Source organism: Oryctolagus cuniculus, chromosome 8, assembly GCF_051225735.1.
Source record: "Oryctolagus cuniculus isolate XC-2025 breed Fujian yellow rabbit chromosome 8, ASM5122573v1, whole genome shotgun sequence".
Classification (NCBI taxonomy): domain Eukaryota; kingdom Metazoa; phylum Chordata; class Mammalia; order Lagomorpha; family Leporidae; genus Oryctolagus; species Oryctolagus cuniculus.
The window spans coordinates 29,098,122-29,119,614 of NC_142874.1; the positions used below are offsets into that span (position 1 = coordinate 29,098,122).

Consider the following 21,493-nt stretch of genomic DNA (forward strand, 5'->3'; position numbering starts at 1 on the left):
ACCGCCAAGGGGGCCCGGTCTGCTGGCGGCACAGGGGCCCGCGAAGGCCGCTGCTTCCACGAGGGGCCGAAGAAGAGAACCGCGCCCGGGAAATGGCGCGGCAGCCTCGGGCCGCAGCCTCTCTGAGCCCGGCCTGACCCCGGGGGCGCTGGGTCTCCCGCAGGCTCCGCCGGCAGCGTCCAGGAGGGCTCCCGACAGCTCGCGCGGGCTCTCTGGCAGCAGCGGACGGGACCCGCGAGGACTCCTACCTGAGCGCCGCGGGCCACAAGGGGCCACTTCCGGGGCACAAGGGGCCACTTCCGGGGCACAGCGCCGGGCGCAGGCGCACTCCCCGTGGGCGGCCGCCGTGGCGCCACGGGACGCACCTGCGCGCTGCCTGCCGCGTCCAGCGTCCGACGCCCCAGGGCCGCTGGCAGTGCAGCCTCTCCAGGCTGTGACCTAGGGACGCCGGTTCGAGTCCCGGCTGCTCCACTGGCGATGCTTCTCCACAGCCGCCGTCTGTCCTGTAGGGTGCCTGGTGAAGCTGAGCTCAGCTCCAGTCTCCTCGCCCCAGAGGGAAGGGACTCGGCAGCCTGGGCCATGGCATAGCTGGGGACACCTCTGGCTCCTCCTGCATAGCCCCACGGGCTGCACAGGCCCTGATGCCTGCCTCACTCTCCCATCTCTGGGGACCACTGGCACCAACTCCGGGTCCCATGCTGTTCCTGTCACCTACCCCACCTGACTTCCTGACCCTAATGGTGCATTGGCTGGAGCCGGCGCTGTGGCACAGTAGGCTAATCCTCTGCCTGCGCTGCCCGATCCCATGTGGGTGCCGGCTCTAGTCCTGGAGGCTCCTCTTCCAATCCAGCTCTCTGCTGTCGGCTTGGAAAGCAGTAGAAGATGGCCCAAGTGCTTGGGTCCCTCATCTGCATGGGGAACCAGGAAGAAGCACCTGGCTCCTGGCTTCTGATCACTGTAGCTTCGGCCATTGTGGCCATTTGGGGAAATGAACCAATGGATGGAAGACCTTTCTCTCTGTCTCTCCCTCTCACCCTAACTCTACTCTCAAATAAATAAATAATAAAATAAAATAAAAAATAGTGCATTGGCTGATTACCAGCATCTTAGTCCCTCCTTAATGGCTGGAATGGATCCTCACCTAAGGTGATGGTGAGGGCTGGGGCTGTGGGGCAGACATGAAGTCTGGGCCAGGCACTCGGGGACAAGGAGTGCTGTTTCTAAAGAGGTGGCAGGGGTGCCCTGTGTTTCCTGTCCCTGGGCCACTGGCCCCTTCCCCATGAGATTCGGCTGTCCCGATTCTGTCCCATGAGCATCCAGGGGAGGCAGCAGCTGGAAGCACAGTGCAGCCTCCCCAGAGCTTGAACAGCCTGCACCTGGGCCTCCACTGCGAGCCTCTAGAGCTGAGACAAACCCATCTCTGCTCTGCATGGGGACCCAGGTGCTCATGTATGGCAGTCACAGCAGGGGATGAGAACAGGACCCCCCCCCACCAGAGCCCACAGGTAACAATGCTCTGGGTCCTGCTGCCCCTCTGTTGGCCCGAGGCTAGGACTGCAAAACCCCACACTCACTTGCACTTGAGTTCTGCCCCTGGGACCTCCAGAACCTGCCTCTGCACCCACCCCTACTCACAGGAGTCAACCCGGCCCCCACAAATGGGCTCAGGGCACCTGGGCCTTCCAGGTGTCCTCAGATCCAATGCCCGGCTGGCTTTGGCCTTCACTGTGCAGGGTCTCCCACAGCCCCACCTCCCTATAGCCCTGCCCTTATACAGGTGGGAGCCCCGCCCCCCAGTCCTATGAGGGTCTTGTCTGAAGACAGCTGTGGTCATCAGGCCAGGAGCCTGTGTGGGGTCATTCAGGGAGAGGCCCCCTGGGCAGGCAGGGATGCAGCTCATCTTGCCAGAGTGGGGGGGTCCAGCTGTGCTCCGGGCTCCTGGAGCCAGAGCCACATGCAGGGCCCTGAGGACAGCTCCACAGCCTGGCCCAAGAGTCATGGCGGTTGAGCCAACACCCGCCCCCATCCCACAGGAGGATTTAAGGAAGCTCCAGTCGGCTGGTGCCGTGGCTCACTAAGCTAATCCTCCACCTGCGGTGCTGGCATGCCGGGTTCTAGTCCCGGTCGGGTTGCCAGATTCTGTCCTGGTTGCACCTCTCCCAGTCCAGCTCTCTGCTGTGGCCCAGGAAAGCAGTGGAGGATGGCCCAAGTGCTTGGGCCCTACACCTGCATGGAAAGCCCAGGGGGAAGCACCTGGCTCCCAGCTTCAGATCAGCACAGCGCGCCGACCGTGACAGCCATTTAGGGGGCAAACCAAAGGAAGGAAGACCTTTCTCTCTGTCTCTCTCTCTCTCTCACTAACTCTGCCTGTCAAAAAAATAAAAAAATTAAATATGGCCAAATGAGCCACTGGGCCAGAGCATTTCCCAACCCTAGAGACCCACCGGCTCTTTCCCCTAAATGTTGCCAGAAGGGCCATTGAGGAATGGACTGTCCTCTTGCCCATCCTAATTGAGTCAGTAGGCCATCCACCCCACCTATGCCCTGGGTTGACCTTTTAGGGCTAGCTGTTGAGGACTGAAGGAGCCTGGACTCCTACCACCAAACTATGGCCATCACTCCATGGGAGGAAGCCCAGGTTAACTGTGATGTCCTCTGTTAACTGAGCTGTCCTCAGAGCCCTGAGGTAGGCCAATTACATTTTTATTGACATGGGGGCAACCTTCTCAGTCCTGACCCAGTATTGGGGACCCACCTCTGTTGCCTCAACCTCCATGGCTTCAGCATGGCCCAGCCTGACATTGTGGCAATATGGTGAGTGAACCAGTTGGTAAAAGATTCTCTTTCTCCCCATCTCCCTCCCGCTCCCTCCTGCTCTGTTCCTCTCCCTCCCTCTCTCCCTCTCCCTCTCTCCCTCTCCCTCTCTCCCTCTCTCTCACTCTTAACTCTGCCTGTTAAATAAATAATCTTTTTGAAAATATTAAAGCAGTCAAATAATTGCCACATATTTGTTATATACCAGGTAGTTCCATTTTCAAAAAATTATGAAATAAATGGGGATTAATGGAGAGAGTCAATGATTTGCTGTGCGAACATAAGACAGAGAATTCAGAAACCTAGCAAGGAGCAGAGGTGTGTTGGTGTCATCAACTGATTCTCTAGGGTTAACAAAAAGTTCTGACTTGTGGCATTTAGCAACTTACGTGGCATGAATATGAACAGATGGATGTGGTTTGAAGCTACCAACTGGACACATGGAATTGCCCACAACTATTGCTCTTGATGCTTGTGAGCCCCCTCTGGCATGTCATTGTTAAGTCCCTGCCAAACAATGACTTTCTAGGGCCACCCTAAAAGCCTTTTTATGATTCCACAGGAAGAAGCATGGGGGCTTGAATAGCTGTGCAGTGGCTTATAGTTCCCACAGATACCTTTATCTATTTCTCCAGTAACTGCATCTCACGTGTATGGATGGCAAGCATCCACCCCCACACCCTGTCTCACTTCAGCACCTGCCCTCTGCTACCAGAGAGAGAAAAACAGCTTCCACCGCAGGAAACTGACACTGAGCTGCTTCAGCAAAAGGTTTCACCGTTTCGTTACACACAGTGTTGAAAAGATGCAGACTCAGAGATGAAATTTAGTAAAGTTAATGACTATTTCTACTTTGTAGAGGATATACTTTTGTTTTTTAGCTCTTGTTTATACTCCTGTGGAACTGTGGTCTTTCTACTTTTTACTTGTTCTATATTATGGTTAGTGGTGCATTAAGCCTGTGATTATAAAATGTATTAAAATTATGTTTTTGCAAAAATTAGCAAAAAAGGAAGAAAGGAAGAGGATTGAGGGAGGGAGGAAGGGAGGGAAGCAAATCCCCAGAACCATGACTCCTGTGCCATCAGTGTACCTGTGAAAACAATGTAAAGGGCACCTAATGTCTTAGTATTATGAGGGAAGTAATTTTTACCTGTAGACCCTATTAAAGGATCTATACAACCATTAGGGCCCACAGGCAGCACTCTAAGAACTATTGCCCTAGTCCAAAGTCACAAGTGTTCTTTTTCTGGTTATTGCAAACTGTTCAAATCTTTACTGAGTATATACTAAGTTGATGTTCTGTATATAAAGATCATTGAAAATGAATATTAATGTTTAAAAAAGATGTATTTATGTATTTATTTATTAGACAGACAGAGTTACAGAGAGAGAGAGAGAGAGACATCTTCCATCTGCTGGTTCGCTCCCCCAGGGGCCACAATGGCCGGAGCTGGGCCAATCTGAAACCAGGAGCTTCTTCCAGGTTTCCCATGAAAGTGCAGAGGCCCAAACACTTGGGCCATCTTCTGCTGCTTTCCCAAGTCATAGCAGAGAGCTGGATTGGAAGTGGAGCAGCCAGGTCTCAAACCGGCATCCATATGGGATGCTGGTACTGTAGGAGGCAGCTTTACTGCTATGCCACAGTGCCAGCCCCCAGATGCTCCACTTCTGAACCAGCTCCCTGCTAATGGCCTGGAAAGCAGCGGAAGATGGCCCAAGTATTTGGGCCCATGCACCCACATAGGAAACTTGGAAGAAGTTCTTGGCTCCTGGCTTTGGCCTGGCCCAACACCAAGCATTGTAGCCATCTGGGGAGTTAATCAGTGGATGGAAGTGCGCTCTCTCTCTCTCTCTCTTTTTCTCTTTCTCTCTCTCCCTCCCTCACTCCTTCCCTCTCTCTGTAACTCTGACTCTCAAATAAATAAATATTTTTTAAAATTAAAAAAAGATAATTAAAGCCAGACCTGCATGGCTACCTTAAAATTAGAATTCAGGGCCAGAATTATGGGTCAATGGGTTAAGCTACTGCCTGTGACAACGATGCCCCATGCATGAGTGACCATTCAAATGCCAACTGCTCTCTTTGATCGAGCTCCTTGGTAGTGTGACTGCAAAAGCCACTGGAGGATGACCAAAGTGCTTGGGCCCCTGCCAACTACTTGGGAGACTGGATGGATCTCCTTGCTCCTGGCTTCAGCCTGGTCCAGCTCTTGCCCCTGCAGCCATTTGGGGATTGAAGGAGCAGATGTCTCCCTGTCTCTGTCTCCCTGTCTCTGTCACACTGACTTCCTAATAAGTAAGATAAATCTTTTGATACTTGATGATAATAATCAAGGCTTTCTTACAGTGATAATTTTGTTGTGCCCAAATCTCTCTTTTCTGTAAGAGGACAACAGTAGCAGGTGGTTCCTAAATTCTTCATTCAAAGAGATTTCAGACAATCTATAGTCATGTCCAACAAATAACTGAAATCAGGCACTAGGCAGAGTTAGTCTTAAGCACTGCCTTCCACTACCCTTTGCTCACTCCTTTTATTCTGTCATTTATTCCTGCATCCCAGTAAAAAACATGGAATTCTTACTCAAGCTTGAGTCAAGTCTGTAACTTATTGATTTTCTGGGAAAAAAATTATTATGCTCCCAAGTTCAATGACATAGTAAGTCTCTCATCTCCAGAAAATAATGTGACACTCTTTCTGTTCAAGAAAAATGAGCCAGAAATTAAGTAAAACCAGGAAAGCTTAGTGCTCTTCTTTAGATTATAGCCATTACAGCTTGCATGTGCCTACTGTCAAATGACAACCTGCTGGTGACTGGCACAGTAGCCTAAAATGGAATCGTTGGAAAGTATAACCCTTAGTATTAATTTCTTACTCAGTTCAATCAAAGACACAAATGTTCCAAGACTTCCTGAAATATGCTTATAGATATTCTCCGTTAGTTTTTTTCAGGATAAAACTGGTGCATCTTACATGATTATGTGTATGGACAATTCATAGAAAGTTACGGAGCTCAGGATCGGTTGGTACTGAAAACTGAAAGTTTTGGCTAAATTGCTAAATATTTGGTCTTCAATGCCTCACCTACATTTATAAACAAATATGAGACATTGTTTCCTGCAATATTTCTTTCTAAGCCAGAGTTTATTTAAAACAAAACAAAACAAACAAAAAAAAAAGGGTAACCACTGCAGTGAAGTATGTCTGCACTGATGTGCAAATACGTTTTTTCTTTGTACTCATCTTTGTGAATGTATGAAACCTAACATTTATTATATTGTGCTTGAAAAGAAGACAGATTGAAATGCAGCTTTAGAAAGAAAAGATGGTGCTGAGGCAAGCTCTAATTTCACTGATGTACCGCAACTGCATCAGCAAGAGGATGAGACTAAATGCATTCTCAGCGGAAGTGAGAAACGGCCTGGACACCGCCGGTACTGTGCCGTCGCATTCAGGTGGAAGCAGTCATTGATTCAGACTGCGATTGAGAAAGGAATCCCAGATGGAACCATCCGGAGCCGGAGGCTCCTATCTGAGAGTCGGCAGTCGTGTGTGTAAACCAAGAAATCAGGAGACGGCTGAATGCTGAAAGGAAGCAAGCACCGGAGTCCCAGCTCTCTCAACGTGAGACCATCACGGGAATCTCAGTCCTCTGCAGCAGCTAAGGGACATGGCTATGTAAGGGCTTGCTAGTTAGCTACATCCATCCATGTTTCCTGTTTCTAGGTTTCCTTTGTATGTGTATTACTTAATTTCTGGTTAACCACTCAACTGATGAGTCACATAGTTCACAGGGCCATCCTAGTGCCTTCAAGGAAACTTATATTCACCAAAGCTGTACAATGGAATCACTCGTCCATAGGGTGTCCTGGGCCACTTCCTTAGTCACCTGGATGTGGGCTGCATGATTTTTGGATGTCTTTGGTTTAGCTGTCCTTCCTTCCATTAGCCTTGACCTATCAATAATCAGTACCTTCTCTGGAACTAGGGGAAGGGGAAGGTAAGACCTCAGATTTATTGCAGTCATGGTAGTGATTACTGAAAGATTTTGCAAAGGATACAGAAAATAAGAAATTGCTGCCAAAAGTGAGTGTTGCACATTGCTAATTAATTTTTCATATTATAAGTTATCATTTTCTTTAGAACAATGCTGTAATGGAACTTTGTGTTTCTGAAAACATGCTGTAGGTGTACAATTGAGTAACTGAGTTTTCAATTCTCTATCATTTTAATCAATTTAAATTTAAACTCAACTGATCACCTGTAGCTAAACACCATCACACTGGTCAGCCCAGACCAGCAACATAGCTCCTCAGTTAGTATATCTTGCTGTACAATATAATTTCATTAACTCCAAATCCATGAATTCAGAAATTATGAGCACCTGACATAGATTGAATGACTCTGCCATTGACTTTTGCACTGTGATGAAAATATCAACTAATCTCATTCATAAGGTTAAAAGGATTATAGATCAACAGTTTGACTCTCCTAGTGGCACAAACTAGTTATGAGAACTAGTTTAGAATTATTTAGCCACTAATATATTGAAAATAAATGTGTTAGATGATGAATTATTTTTTAATTGTTTCTTATTTTTAAATTAGTTATGACAAGCAAGTCTAAAGAAAACTTTACTAGGAAACAAGTGCTCACAAGGTGTACCAGACACTGGACTGGTCCTGGAGACTATTTTAAAATGAGTTTTGGACCTGCACCCCACATCAGAGTCCCTGGGTACACTGTCTACTCTGGCTCCAGACTCCAGTTCTGCCCACATAAATAGATTCAGCTTGTGATACAGAGAGGGAGATGAATGTAGCCAGGTTTTGCTCTCTTTGTCCCATCTGATAACCTTCCTTGAAGGGTACACCTGGGTTCGGGGTTGGCACATACTTTTTTTTTTTTTTTTGACAGGCAGAGTGGACAGTGAGAGAGAGAGACAGAGAGAAAGGTCTTCCTTTGCCGTTGGTTCACCCTCCAATGGCCACCGCGGCCGGCATGCTGCCGCCGGCGCACCGCGCTGATCCGATGGCAGGAGCCAGGTGCTTCTCCTGGTCTCCCATGGGGTGCAGGGCCCAAGCACTTGAGCCATCCTCCACTGCACTCCCTGGCCACAGCAGAGAGCTGGCCTGGAAGAGGGGCAACCAGGACAGAATCCGACGCCCCGACCAGGACTAGAAAAACATGAGTGTTTTTGAACGGAGGGTCCAATCTTCCTACTGAGGTGTGTGAATGCTGATCTTGCTTCTTAAAAAAAAAAAAAAAGTTGTCTGTTGTCTTCCTTTGCTTTGTCCTCAGCCTCATGACCCTGTCATGCAGGAAGTTGTAATTTTCATATGGCATTTTTGCAATGTCCTTATTTTGAGAGCAGAAGTACATCTGCAGTTGTATGTTGCACAACGTGTTCATTGACAACATATCAAAAGTGATTCGAGTGCCACACTTTAAGCAAATTCCCACTTGGCAAAATGTAAGGCATTCCTCACTGCATAGAAGCACAGAAGTCCTAGGTCCACGTTGTCACACAGCTGGTTAAGCCACCACCTGTGGTGCAGACATCCCATATGGGCACCTGTTCGAGTCCCTGCTGCTCCACTTCCTATCCAGATCCAAGCTAATGTGCCTCCAACAGTGGAAGATGGTCCAGTTGTTTGGGCCCCTGCATCCACATCTCCTGGGGATTGAACCAGCTAAGGGAGGATCTCTCCCTTTCTCTCTCTAACTCTACCTTTTAAATAACTAAATAAATCTTTTTTTTTTTTTTTGGACAGGCAGAGTGGACAGTGAGAGAGAGAGAGAGAGAGAGAGAAAGGTCCTCCTTTTCCATTGGTTCACCCTCCAATGGCTGCTGTGGCCTGCACGCTGCAGCCGGTGCACTGTGCTGATCTGAAGGCAGGAGCCAGGTGCTTCTCCTGGTCTCCCATGGGGTGCAGGGCCCAAGTACTTGGGCCATCCTCCACTGCACTCCTGGGCCATAGCAGAGAGCTGGACTGGAAGAGGGGCAACCGGGACAGAATCCGGTGCCCCGACCAGGACTAGAACCCAGGGTGCTGGTGCTGCAGGTGGAGGATTAGCCTAGTGAGCCGCGGCGCTGGCCAATAAATCTTTTTAAAAAGGAAAAAAATTGGGGCAGCACTGTTGTTTGGCAGGTGAAGCTGCTGCCTGTAGCACTGGCTTCTCACGTGGGTGTTGGTTCCAGTCCCGGCTGCTCCCTGCTAATGTACCTGGAAAAGCAGCAGAAGATGGTCCCTGTCCATGGGTCTCTGCACCAATGTGGGAGACCTGGAAGAAGCTCCTTGCTCCTAGCTTTGAATCTGCCCAGCTCCAGCTGTTGTGGCTATTTGGGAAGTGGACCAGCAGATGGAAGATCTCTCTTTCTGTCTGTCTCTTTTTCTCTCTCTGTCTTTCAAAATATAAAAAATTTAAAAAAAGTTTTCCTATCCCCTACTGTAAGAGTTTATCTTGCCTGCACTGAACAATTGCCCTACTGTAGGAACTTCAGTTTCTCCAGAATGTTACATTTGTATGCAAATAACTACAACCAATAAAAAGCAACCAATAAAAGAGAATGTGAAACAACTTATTAAATTCTATCAGATTTCTTTAAATGATTTATTTTATTTATTTGAAAGGCAGAGTGACAGAGAAAGAGGAAGAGAGAGATCTTGGTTCACTTGGCACATGATCACATTGGTCAGAGTTGGGTCAGGCTGAAGCCAGGTGCCTGGGACTCTATCCAGGTCTCCCATGGGGGTGCAGGGTCCCTAGTACTTGAACCATTTTCTGCTGTTTTCCTAGACTCATTAGCGGGGAGCTGGATCAGAGGCAGAGCAGACAGGACACAAACAGATGCTGTGCTATTGGGTGCTGCCTGACAGATGGTGGCCTAACTCGCTGCACCACAACACCCACCTGGTATCAGGTTTTGTTTTGTTTTGTTTTTTGTTTTTTGACAGGCAGAGTGGACAGTGAGAGAGAGAGACAGAGAGAAAGGTCTTCCTTTGCCATTGGTTCACCCTCCAATGGCCGCCGCGGCCGGCACGCTGCAGCCGGCACACCATGCTGATCTGATGGCGGGAGCCAGGTGCTTCCTCCTGGTCTCCCATGGGGTGCAGGGCCCAAGCACTTGGGCCATCCCTCACTGCACTCCCGGGCCACAGCAGAGAGCTGGCCTGGAAGAGGGGCAACTAGGATAGAATCCGGCGCCCTGACCGGGACTAGAACCCGGTGTGCCCATGCCACTAGGCGGAGGATTAGCCTAGTGAGCTGCGACTCCGGTCTGGTATCAGGTTTTAAAATGACCATTTTGTTTCCTGATTTGCTACCGGTATGGTGATTACTAGTCTCCTGAAACACAGACTTTTTTTTTCGGGTGCTAATTAAAGAAAAAAAAAGATTTATTTATTTGAAAGGCAGAGTTAGAGAAAGAGAGGTAGCCTGATATAAATTATTTCCATTTTTAATGAAGAATGGGATGGGAGAGGGAGTAGGAGGTGGGGTGGGAGTGCGGGTGGGAGCGCAGGTGTGAGGGGAAGAACCACTATGTTCCTAAAGTTGTACCTATGAAATCTGCATTCATTAAATAAAAGCTTTTTAAAAAATGATTGTTAACTCCCAAGCAATAGATTAAAGTAATGTGCATAAATCTCATAACTTCCTCATCTTAAGGTCTCCAAAGAAAGGGGTAATTGGTGTTGATGTTTTATTTCAACATAATATATTTCCTGCCCTCCATAAATTACAAGACCATATAAACTCTTCTGAGAACTAAGGTATGCAAAATACACAAGAATGACTCTATTCAAATGATAAAATCCACCTGGATGGAAACTCTGCCAGTGTTTTCCCACAGTCTTTTTTCTAATCTTTTCTTTGCTATGCAAATACTGTTGCTAGTTTTTTATTTTATTTTATTTATTTATTTATTTATTCATTTTTGACAGGCAGAGTGGACAGTGAGAGACAGAGAGAAAGGTCCTCCTTTTTGCCATTGATTCACCCACCAATGGCCGCCACGCCACAGCCAGCGCACCACGCTGATCCGAAGCCAGGAGCCAGGTGCTTCTCCTGGTCTCCCATGCAGGTGCAGGGCCCAAGTACTTGGGCCATCCTCCACTGCACTCCCGGGCCACAGCAGAGAGCTGGCCTGGAAGAGGGGAACCGGGACAGAATCTGGTGCCCTGACCGGGACTAGAACCCGGGGTGCCGGCACCACAGGTGGAGGATTAGCCTAGTGAGCCGCAGTGCCGGCCCTGTTGCTAGTGTTTAAATCATTACTTATCTATGCTCCAAAATTTAAATCTGTTGGTTACCCTGTTATCTTCTTCTTGGTTATTTTTACTTGTGCAAAGATAATTTTCTTACCTGTACAAAATTAATTTGATTTCTATAACTGACAATCAGACAAATGAATATCAAGGACATTAATGAGAGGGAAAACAAAAAGGCAAATTTCAGAAAATATTTCAGTTTCATAAGATTCTAAATTCTAGATAGTTTGAACTTTGCTGAAAACTCTACTGAAAGCAACCCATCAGAAAATGTGATAGGAAAACAAATTAATGATAAGTTCAAGGCTGGTGCCGCGGCTCACTAGGCTAATCCTCTGCTTTGCAGCGCCAGCACACCAGGTTCTAGTCCCGGTCGGGGCGCCAAATTCTGTCCCGGTTGCCCCTCTTCCAGGCCAGCTTTCTGTTGTGGCCAGGGAGTGCAGTGGAGGATGGCCCAAGTGCTTGGGCCCTGCACCCCATGGGAGACCAGGAGAAGCACCTGGCTCCTGCCATCGGATCAGCGCACGGTGTGCCAGCTGCAGCGCACTGGCCGCGGCGGCCATTGGAGGGTGAACCAACGGCAAAGGAAGATCTTTCTCTCTGTGTCTCTCTCTCACTGTCCACTCTGCCTGTCAAAAAAAATAAAAAATAAAAAAAAATCCAACTGAGCCTTATAATGGCATAAAGATGATAATAATAAAACACTATTTCCTGGGGCCAGCACTGTGGCATAACAGGTAAAGCCACCGCCTGCAGTGCCAGTATCCCATATGGGCACCAGTTCAAGTCCTGGCTGCTTCACTTCCAGTCCAGCTCTCTGCTGTGGCCTGGGAAAGCAGTAGAAGATGGCCCAAGTCCTTGGGCCTCTGCACCCACATGGGAAACCTGGAAGAAACTCCTGGCTCCTGGCTTCAGATTGGCACACCTCCAGCCGTTGCAGCCAATGGGAAGTACAGCAGAAGATGGAAGACACCTATCTCTCTCTCTTTCTCTCTCTCTCTGCCTCTCCTTCTCTTGGTGTGTAACTCTGACATTCAAATAAATAAATAAATCTTTTTTGTTTGGTGTTTGTTTTTTAATGACAGATAGAGTTAGACAGTGAGAGAGAGAGAGAGAGAGAGAGAGGTCTTCCTGGTTTCCCATGCAGGTGCAGGGCCCAAGCACTTGGGCCATCCTCCTATGCCTTCCCCGACCACAGCAGAGAGCTGGACTGGAAGAGGAGCAACCAGGACAGAATCCAGCGCCCCGACCAGGACTAGAACCTGGGGTGCCGGAGCCGCAGGTGGATGATTAGTCTAATGAACCACGGAGCTGGCCAACAGTATTTTTTTTTTAAGATTTATTTATTTATGGGCCTGCGCCATGGCTCACTTGGTTAATCCTCTGCCTGTGGTGCCAGCATCCCATATGGGCGCTCTTTCTAGTCCCAGGTGCTCCTCTTCCAGTCCAGCTCTCTGCATGGGAGACTAGGAAGAAGCACCTGGCTCCTGGCTTCGGATCGGCTGAGTTCTGAGTGTAGCAGCCATTTGTGGAGTGAACCTGTAGGACCCCAAAAGCGGTGTCCTCTTGTGACGACCCCAGAAACACAGATTCCGGACCAGACGATGCAATAGAACAGGAGGTAATTTATTTCATTTGTACAAATGGGCCCTCTACTGCTGCAAGCAGCAAGCAAGCGAGAGGAGCCCCGAGCAGCTATCTCACACAGCTTTTAAAGGGCAAAACCACAAAATTAACATATTATAGGCTGGCGTAAGTTCATTGGATAATTTTCAGTAGCGGGCCTTGTATGGCAGTCTAAAAGTGGTAATGTCGGTGGAAAAGTACTAGGTCAAAGGGATACATTAGGGGAGGGGGTCTCTAGGAGAGAGGAATAGGTTGCTACGTGCCTTGCAGCTTTCTTTGTTAACCTTGAGCAAGCGTAGGGAAGGGGCTTATCTACAAGGCAGGTGTTCTGTGTATCTCTGGTTAGTAGCTGACTGCTTTCTCTGTGAACCAGTTTACTCCCCATTTTCCAAGGCCGTCTCTGGAACAGTTTGTCTCAGGAGTCTTATTATTTTATTTTTAAGAGGCTATTTTTATGGTGGCTCACAGCCGCCTCTTTCAAACCAACGGAAAGGAAGACCTCTCTCTCTCTCTCTCTCTCTCTCTCTCTAACTCTGCCTATCAAAAAAAAATACTGTTTCCTGTTAAAGGCTTTGGTGTCTCATCTCTGTTCATGAATTCTGCTACAGTAAGACACTGAGGGACATTCTCTGTCTCTTTGAGTTTTAGATGTCTCATCTACAGAATTATTTGCCAGTTTTATACATGGAAATAATAAAAAAAATATAGCATGGAGTACATGCTAAGTGCTCCAGAAATAGGAACAATTATTATTTTTACCACAGGATTTCTCCTTATTTTGAAAGGAAACATGTGCTACTAATTATGGTGGTTTGTGTAGTTTTTTCTTTTGTGCCTAATGCTCACATAGCAGAACTATAGCTATGCCTGTTGTGTCTATATTATATGTGCGTGTTGTTTGCAGACACGAGGAGTCCATCTCCAGCTTCAAGCTGGATTTTCTCAAAGGAAAACTTAATTCGATTCACTTCACTTCAATTACCACTTTACCTGGTAAAGGCCAGGTAAAGGGGACAGCTAAGGGACAGTGCCCTAAAGAAACTTTACCCCTGAGAAGCAGTTTGCCAGGGTTTTTACAGCAAAGGTTAGGAAAGAGTCCAGGAGGTAGAAAAAGGAACCAGGAGGGCCCTTCCTGCTGAAGCAATTTCCATCTCCATGGATGCTATCATTACAACTCAGACTCAGCCTGGTTTCTTGCAGCTTTCCTTCTTTGTGGTGGTCTGGCCCACTGTGAGTACAATGTTGCAAAATCGGCTTGCCTGCACACCAGTGAAAAACAACCTCTGCTGACTAAATGTTTCAGGAATTCTGGCTCCTCTACTTGTGCCTCCCTCTTGCCTAAGACAAATTCTTCCTTGGAATATCAACTCTCAGAATGTCTGCATTGGGAAGGCCAGTGTTGTGGTGCAGTGGGTTAAACCACTGCCTGTGATGCCAGCATCCCATTTTGGAACACCTGTTGGAGTCCCAGCTGCTCTGTTTCTGATACAGCTTCTTGCTAATGTGCCTGGGAAAGAAGCAGAGGATGGCCCAAGTACTTTCACTCCTACCACCCATATGGCAGACTCAGATGGAGTTCCTGGCTCCTGGCTCCAGCCCGGCTCAGCACCAGCCATTGTGGCCATCTGAGTGAACCAGCAGATGGAAGATCTCTCTCTCTCTAACTGCCTTTCAAATAAATACATCTTTTTTTAAAGTCTGTATTTTGTGCTTAGAAAGAACTCATATACTTTCAGCCACTATAATTTTTTGTTGTTTTATCCTGATTGACCAATTACAACAGCACCACAATGCGGAGCATACATGTGAACATGCACACACATGTGCACACCCTCAGGCATGCACACACAGAAGAAATGGTACCTAAGGTTAGTGCAAATTTTTTTTTCTTTTGACAGGCAGAGTTAGCGAGAGAGAGAGAGAGAGAGAGAAAGGTCTTCCTTCCATTGGTTCACCCCCCAAATGGCTGCTATGGCCAGTGCTGCACTGATCCGAAGCCAGGAGCCAGGTGCTTCCTCCTGCTCTCCCATGCTGGTGCAGGGCCCAAGCACTCAGGCCATCCTCCACTGCACTCCCGGCACACAGCAGAGAGCTGGCCTGGAAGAGGAGCAACCGAGACAGAATCCGGCGCCCCAACTGGGACTAGAACCCGGTGTGCCGGCACCACAGGTGGAGGATTAGCCTATTGAGCCACCACGCCAGCCCCTAGCTTTTTTATTAGCTTAGAACAATGGAAGTGTTTACGTGGTACCACCCCCACATCCCAGGTGAGAGGAGGTACTTCCTGGGGAGGGGTCTCCTGATTGACAAGTAGGTGAACATGGCAGCACATAGCAAAGGAGGTGCAGATTCCAGCTCATGAACTTAAAATGATCTCTCTAAGTTGTTCTACATCATAACAGTTTAAGGGAGTCAAAGAGACTAAAACCATATACAAAGAAGTACCTCTCTTTTTGGGGCTCAGGATTCTGGCTAAGAAATTCCACATGGGCCTTATGCCAGTATAAAAGACTATTTCCTGGCCAGCGCCGTAGCTCACTAGGCTAATCCTCCGCTTTGCAGCGCCGGCACACCGGGTCCTAATCCCGGTCGGGGCGCCGGATTCTGGCCTGGTTGCCCCTCTTCCAGGCCAGCTCTCTGCTGTGGCTAGGGAAGGGAGTGCAGTGGAGGATGGCCCAAGTGCTTGGGCCCTGCACCCCATGGGAGACCAGGAGAACTGCCTGGCTCCTGGCGGCAGCCATTGGAGGGTGATCCAACGGCAAAAAGGAAGACCTTTCTCTCTGTCTCTCTCTCTCACTGTCCACTCTGCCTGTCAAAAAAAAAAAAAAAAGACTATTTCCTGTTAAAAGTACCTTGTCTTGATACACAAATCTTGCTACAACCTAGGTTCAGGAATATGAGCAGTTAGGAATAGAGATGGCATTTGGATTAAATTTGCACAGTATAGAACTGGGATTCCGCATGATACAGTTTCTGAAAGGAATCGCAAAGATAATGAGACTGATTTTGATAAATAATACGTTGCTATTATGAGCTTCCTATAATTCCTCTCCATATATCTTCTGTCTCCAAAGTTACCTACTCATAATAGCTGCTGAAATCCTCCTTCTCTTCTTTGAATCCCATAGCTCTCTGCGTTGTTCTTTCCTGGTTTGGCTTCTGCCTGTTCTCTCCCTTCCCCTCACACGGTATGTGAGATCTTCTTTTACCCCTGCCTCAAAACCACACATAACATTATAGAACTTGAGCTCCATGAAACTTGAGGTGGGAAAGCGTTATTTTTTTTTTTAAGAAGCTCCCAGTTCCATCCCTCTTCTTGTGACCCATTAGAATGTTTATTTCTTACTTCCTGAATGTTTTTCTCATGATACATTTTATCACAGAGAATTCCTGGGGAATAACATTCTCTACTTTGTTATATTTAAAATTAAAGGAGAAAAAAAATTACATGAGTTTATGTCCCTCTCTACTTCTGATTGCAGCTTCCTGTTATTGCACATCCTTCAGGAGGCATGTAACAGCCCAAGTACTTGGGTCCCTGCTACCCCCATAGAAGACCCAGAGTTGAGTTCTGGTTTTCTGGCATTGGCTTGGACCAGCCCCGGCTGCTGTGGGCATTTGGGGAGTAAACCAGATTTGCTAAATGGGGGTGGGATCTCATAGGAAAAAGTTCTCTCTAAAATAATGTTTTCTGGGAGCCAGATTTGTGGCAGAGAGTGTGAGCTGCTGCTTGTAATACCAGCATCACTATTGGAGTGCTGGTTTGAGTCGCTGGTGCTCACGCTAATGCTCCTGGGAAAGCAGTGGAAGATGGCCTAAGTACTTGGGCCCCTGCCACCCATGTGGGAGACTCAGATGGAGTTCCAGGCTCCTGCTTCTATCTGGCCCAGCCCTGGTCATTGGGGCAGTTTGGGGACTGAACCAGCAAATAGCAGATCTCTCTATCTGTCCCTCCCTCTCTCCCTCTCTAACTCTGTCTTTCAAATATATATATAAAATCCTTTTTTGAAAAAGAAAAAGTGTTTTTCAAAGACATGGTGAATCAACCAGCAAAATAGAGAAAATCAAATTCCATATTTGAGTTTAACACAGAGAAAATGAAAGACCACACAGGAAAGATATTTAAAATTATAATGCCAGAAAAGTTGGATATTCCTTTAAAAACTTTGAGGCCATTGATAAAAATGTTTATAATTACTCAACATATCAAACTAAATGAAATCCAAATATCAAGTAGAATCACTGATTATAGAAAATGTAACTGAAGGAAACTCTGAGAGCATGCTGTGGAACTTCCCTCTCACTGTGGGATGCCTTTTCCAGTAATCCCAGCATAAGTAAATCCATCTTATGCTTCAACATATCTCATGTGTCAAAAAACAATAGACTTGGCCGGCGCCGTGGCTCACTAGGCTAATCCTCCACCTGTGGTCCTGGCATCCCGGGTTCTAGTCCCGGTTGGGGTGCCAGTTCTGTCCCGGTTGCCCCTCTTCCAGTCCAGCTCTCTGCTGTGGCCCGGGAAGGCAGTGGAGGATGGCCCAAGTGCTTGGGCCCTGCACCCACATGGGAGACCAGGAGGAAGCACCTGGCTCCTGGCTTCGGATCAGCGCAGCGCCAGCCATAGCGGCCATTGGAGGGTGAACCAACAGTAAAGGAAGACCTTTCTCTCTGTCTCTCTCTCACACTGTTCACTCTGCCTGTCCAAAAAACAAAAATAGACTTCACCACCACTCCTCAGTAGATAAGATTCCAAAATTTAAAGACATTTATCATTTTCCAGTGGTTTTCTCTTTAATACAAATTCCCCAATTTCTTAACACCTCTCAGATCACAAGCTTATTCTTAAAATATGTTTAAACTTTAAAAAACATGTATTTCAGAGACAGACTAAGAGAGGTGGAGATGGGGGGCAGAAAGAGAAATCTCCCATCTGCTGGTTAACTCCCCAATTGCCCACAGCATCCAGAACTGGGCCAAGCCAGAGCTAGGAGCCCAGAACTCAATCTAGGTTTCCTGTGTAGGTGGCAAGGACCCGACCACCTGAGCCATTCTCTGGCTATATCTTAGAGTATGCTTTAGCACAAGGCTATAATCAGAAGCAGAACCAAAACTTGAACTCAGGCAGTCTGATATGGTATGTACATGTCCTAAGAGGTATCTTAAGTGCTACACCAAATGCCTGCCCCTATTCTATTTTTAACTGATGAATAATACTTGTATGCATTTATGGGGACAATGTGATGTTTTCATATATGTTTACATGTAATCTTACTAAGGCAAGCTAATTAACAAATCTTTCACCTCACAGGCTTGTCATTTTTTGTAGTAAAATTATGTGGACAAAGGTGTATTAATTTTGCTCAAGGTTCTTTTTTTTTAAAAAAAGATTTATTTTATTTATTTGACAGGTAGAGCTACAGAAAGAGGTAGAGACAGAGAGAGAGGTCTTCCATCTGCTGGTTTACTCCCCAGATGGCTGCAATGGCCAGAGCTGCACCGATCCAAAGCCAGGAGCCAAGAGCTTCCTCCGGGTCTCCCACATGGGTGGAGGGGCCCACAGACTTGTGCCATCTTCTACTGCTATCCCAGGCCATAACAGAGAGCTGGATCAGAAGAGGAGCAGCCGGGACTAGAACTGGCACCCATACGGGATGCCAGTGCTTCAGGCCAGGGTGATAACCCCCTGCACCACAGCGCCAGCCCCTGCTCAAGGTTCTTGTCTCACACACAGACAAGCATTCTAAGTGCAGACACATATAAAGTGCACAAAGTGGTAACAAAATGTATTCAAAAGTTGAGAAAATGAATACACATACACACGAGTGTGGATTGCCCCATTTGGAAAAATACTCATCATGAGTGACCAGGGGATTTCCGGAAGGGAAGAGGGGTGGGGAAGGGGAGAGAGAAAAAGCAACTGTGTAGCACCTCTAGATGTGGTCATGGCCAAAGAAGACAGAGAGGGAGATCCTCATATTGGCCCCTTGTATGGCAGCGGGTAAGGAGCGGCACCTCTACAGACATGAAGTCACTTGGGAATGTTGTGATACCTACACAAGTTCCTCATGGAGCTTGATCTTCATAGTGGCCCCCCTTAGGTCCCAGATGAAGCCAGGGCATCCTAAGAAAGGGGCTTTCGGATTGACAAGTAGAAGGATAGAATTACATTTGGAGCCTTACAGCAACTTCCAGCTCTTGTGGGCCTATCTAGCTGCCTCTCTATTCACCCCACCTCAAAACAATTACACTTTACTGTTTTGGCCAGTGCCGTGGCTCAATAGGCTAATCCTCCACCTGTGGCACTGGCACCCCAGGTTCTAGTCCCGGTCGGGGCGCCAGATTCTGGCCCGGTCACTCCTCTTCCAGGCCAGCTCTCTGCTGTGGCCCGGGAGTGCAGTGGAGGATGGCCCAAGTCCTTGGGCCCTGCACCCCATGGGAGACCAGGGGAAGCACCTGGCTCCTGCCTTCGGATCAGCTCAGCGTGCTGGCCGCAGCGGCCACTGGGGGGTGAACCAACAGTAAAGGAAGACCTTCCTCTCTGTCTCTCTCTCACTGTCCACTCTGCCTATCAAAAAAAAAAATCTACTGTTTTATCAACTTGGATATATACAATACATTGTTCCTTATTAGTCCCTAAGCTTACTCCTCCTAACTGAAACTTTGCACCCCTGACCAACACTTCCTCTCTCCTCCATTCACCTCCTTCCCCCAGCCTTCTGTTCTCTACTCCTATGAGTTTGACACATGTGAGATCATACAATACTTGTCTTCCTGTGTGGCTTACCTCTTTTAACATAATGTCCTGCTGTCCTATTCACATTGCTGCAAATCACAGAAATGCGCTTCCTTTTTAAGGTTGAATCACATTCCATTATCACATGTGATAATGGGCTCTTAGGTTGGTTTCCTGCCTTAACTATTGTGAACAAGGCTGTAATAAACTTGAGAACGCAGGTCTCTCTTTGACAGACTGATTTTAGTTTTTGGATATATACCAGTAGTGGAATTGCTGGGTCATGTGCTAATTTTATTTTTAATTTCTGTGGATTCTCCACACTGTTTTCCATAATGGCTGTGTGAATTTACATTCTCAACCACAGGCATAAGAATTCCCTTTTCTCTGCACTCTTACCAACAGTTGCTATCTTTCATCTTTTTGCTAACTGCCACTAGAACAGGTGTGTGATGCTATCTCATTGTGGTTTTAATTTGCATTTCTCTGGTGATTAGTGGTGGTGCGAATTTTTTCATACATCGGTTGGCCATTTGGATGTCTTGTTTTGATAAATGCCTATTTAGTTCCTTTGCCCATTTCAAGATTGGATTATTTGTTTTCAGGCTATAGAGTTGATTGAGTTCCTTACGTACTTTGGATAGTAACCCTCTATCAGATGTGTAGTTCGCATGTATCTTCTGCAAGCCTGTGGCTTGTCTCTTCACTCTATTAATTGCTTCCTTTGTAGCACAGATGCCCTTTAGTTTAATGCAATCCCATTTGCTTATTGTTGCTTTTGTTGCCATATCCCAAAAAAACCTTTCCCAAATTATTATGGAGCTTTCTCCTTGTGTTCCAGCTGTAGGTCTTACTTCTGTCTTTAACCCCCTTTGTCTGACTTGTGTACATGAAGCACCACAAGGTTTTTTTTTTTGTTTTTTTTTTTTGTTTGTTTTGTTTTGTTTTTTTTTTTTGACAGGCAGAGTGGACAGTGAGAGAGAGAGAGAGACAGAGAGAAAGCTCTTCCTTTACCGTTGGTTCACCCTCCAATGGCCACCGCAGCTGGCGCACCGCACTGACCCGATGGCAGGAGCCAGGTACTTCTCCTGGTCTCCCATGGGGTGGGTGCAGGGCCCAAGCACTTAGGCCATCCTCCACTGCACTCCCGGGCCACAGCAGAGAGCTGGCCTGGAAGAGGGGCAACCGGGACAGAATCCGGCGCCCTGACCAGGACTAGAATCTGGTGTGCCAGCGCCGCAAGGCGGAGGATTAGCCTAGTGAGCTGCGGCGCCGGCCACCACAAGGTTTTTAAACAGCTTACTTCCTAGCAGGGCTCCAGCTTCTCAGTATCAGTTCAAACTTGTCCTAACTGAAGCAGTATGCTAATTTATTTTTTAGTTTGGGTTTTTTTTTTTTTTTTGAGGATCTGTGCTTCACAATTCACAATTTTTAATTTTGAAGTTTCTCAGGTAGTAAAATAAAAAATTAACCAAGTCCTGTTATACAGGACTTTTAGCATACATAGCTTTGTCAGTAAAAATGGTGACTTTCTGGAGCAACTTCTCCTGCTTCCAGCAGATGGCACTGGAGATCACGCACAGTAATTTAATCTACGCGGCCGCTTTCCATCTCCTCAATGTCATAGCATAGCCAGAAAATAGGGGCATTTTTAAGGGGCCAAAACATAAGAATGCTTATCTGAGGATGGTGTAAGGACCCCTTCCTTCAGCTGTCCTGAGGCCCAAAGGAGCTTGCCAGTTTGCCACGTCTTCCAGAGAATTATCTACACCGTGCCCTGGGAGGGTGCTGCCCCAATCTCGGGCACTTCTGATTCACTTGGAGCCTATTGTAAATGTACATTTTGAAAATATATTTCACAAACATTGGTCCCAACATCTGTGTCAGTGAAAGAGCATCGAGAACGTTTGTGGCAACAAGAACAGTGATTTGAAGAAGATGAAAAAAGCAGAGATTTCAACACAGAAATTTATACTAAATATGCAGTAAAATGAGATACACCACCCAGGGTGAGGTAGCAACAATTCTGAAGGCATAGAGGGAATC

General features: G+C 47.2%; 1 long non-coding RNA gene across 1 annotated transcript in view; it reads right to left on the reverse strand.

Moving 5' to 3' along the window:
* Positions 1-240, reverse strand: part of LOC103346232 (uncharacterized) — a 42,115-nt gene extending 41,875 nt beyond the window's left edge. Inside the window, exon 1 of the long non-coding RNA XR_016211783.1 lies at positions 3-240. This is a non-coding gene — a long non-coding RNA (uncharacterized LOC103346232). The remainder of the gene's footprint in view (positions 1-2) is intronic.
* Between the last annotated feature and the right edge of the window lie 21,253 nt (positions 241-21,493).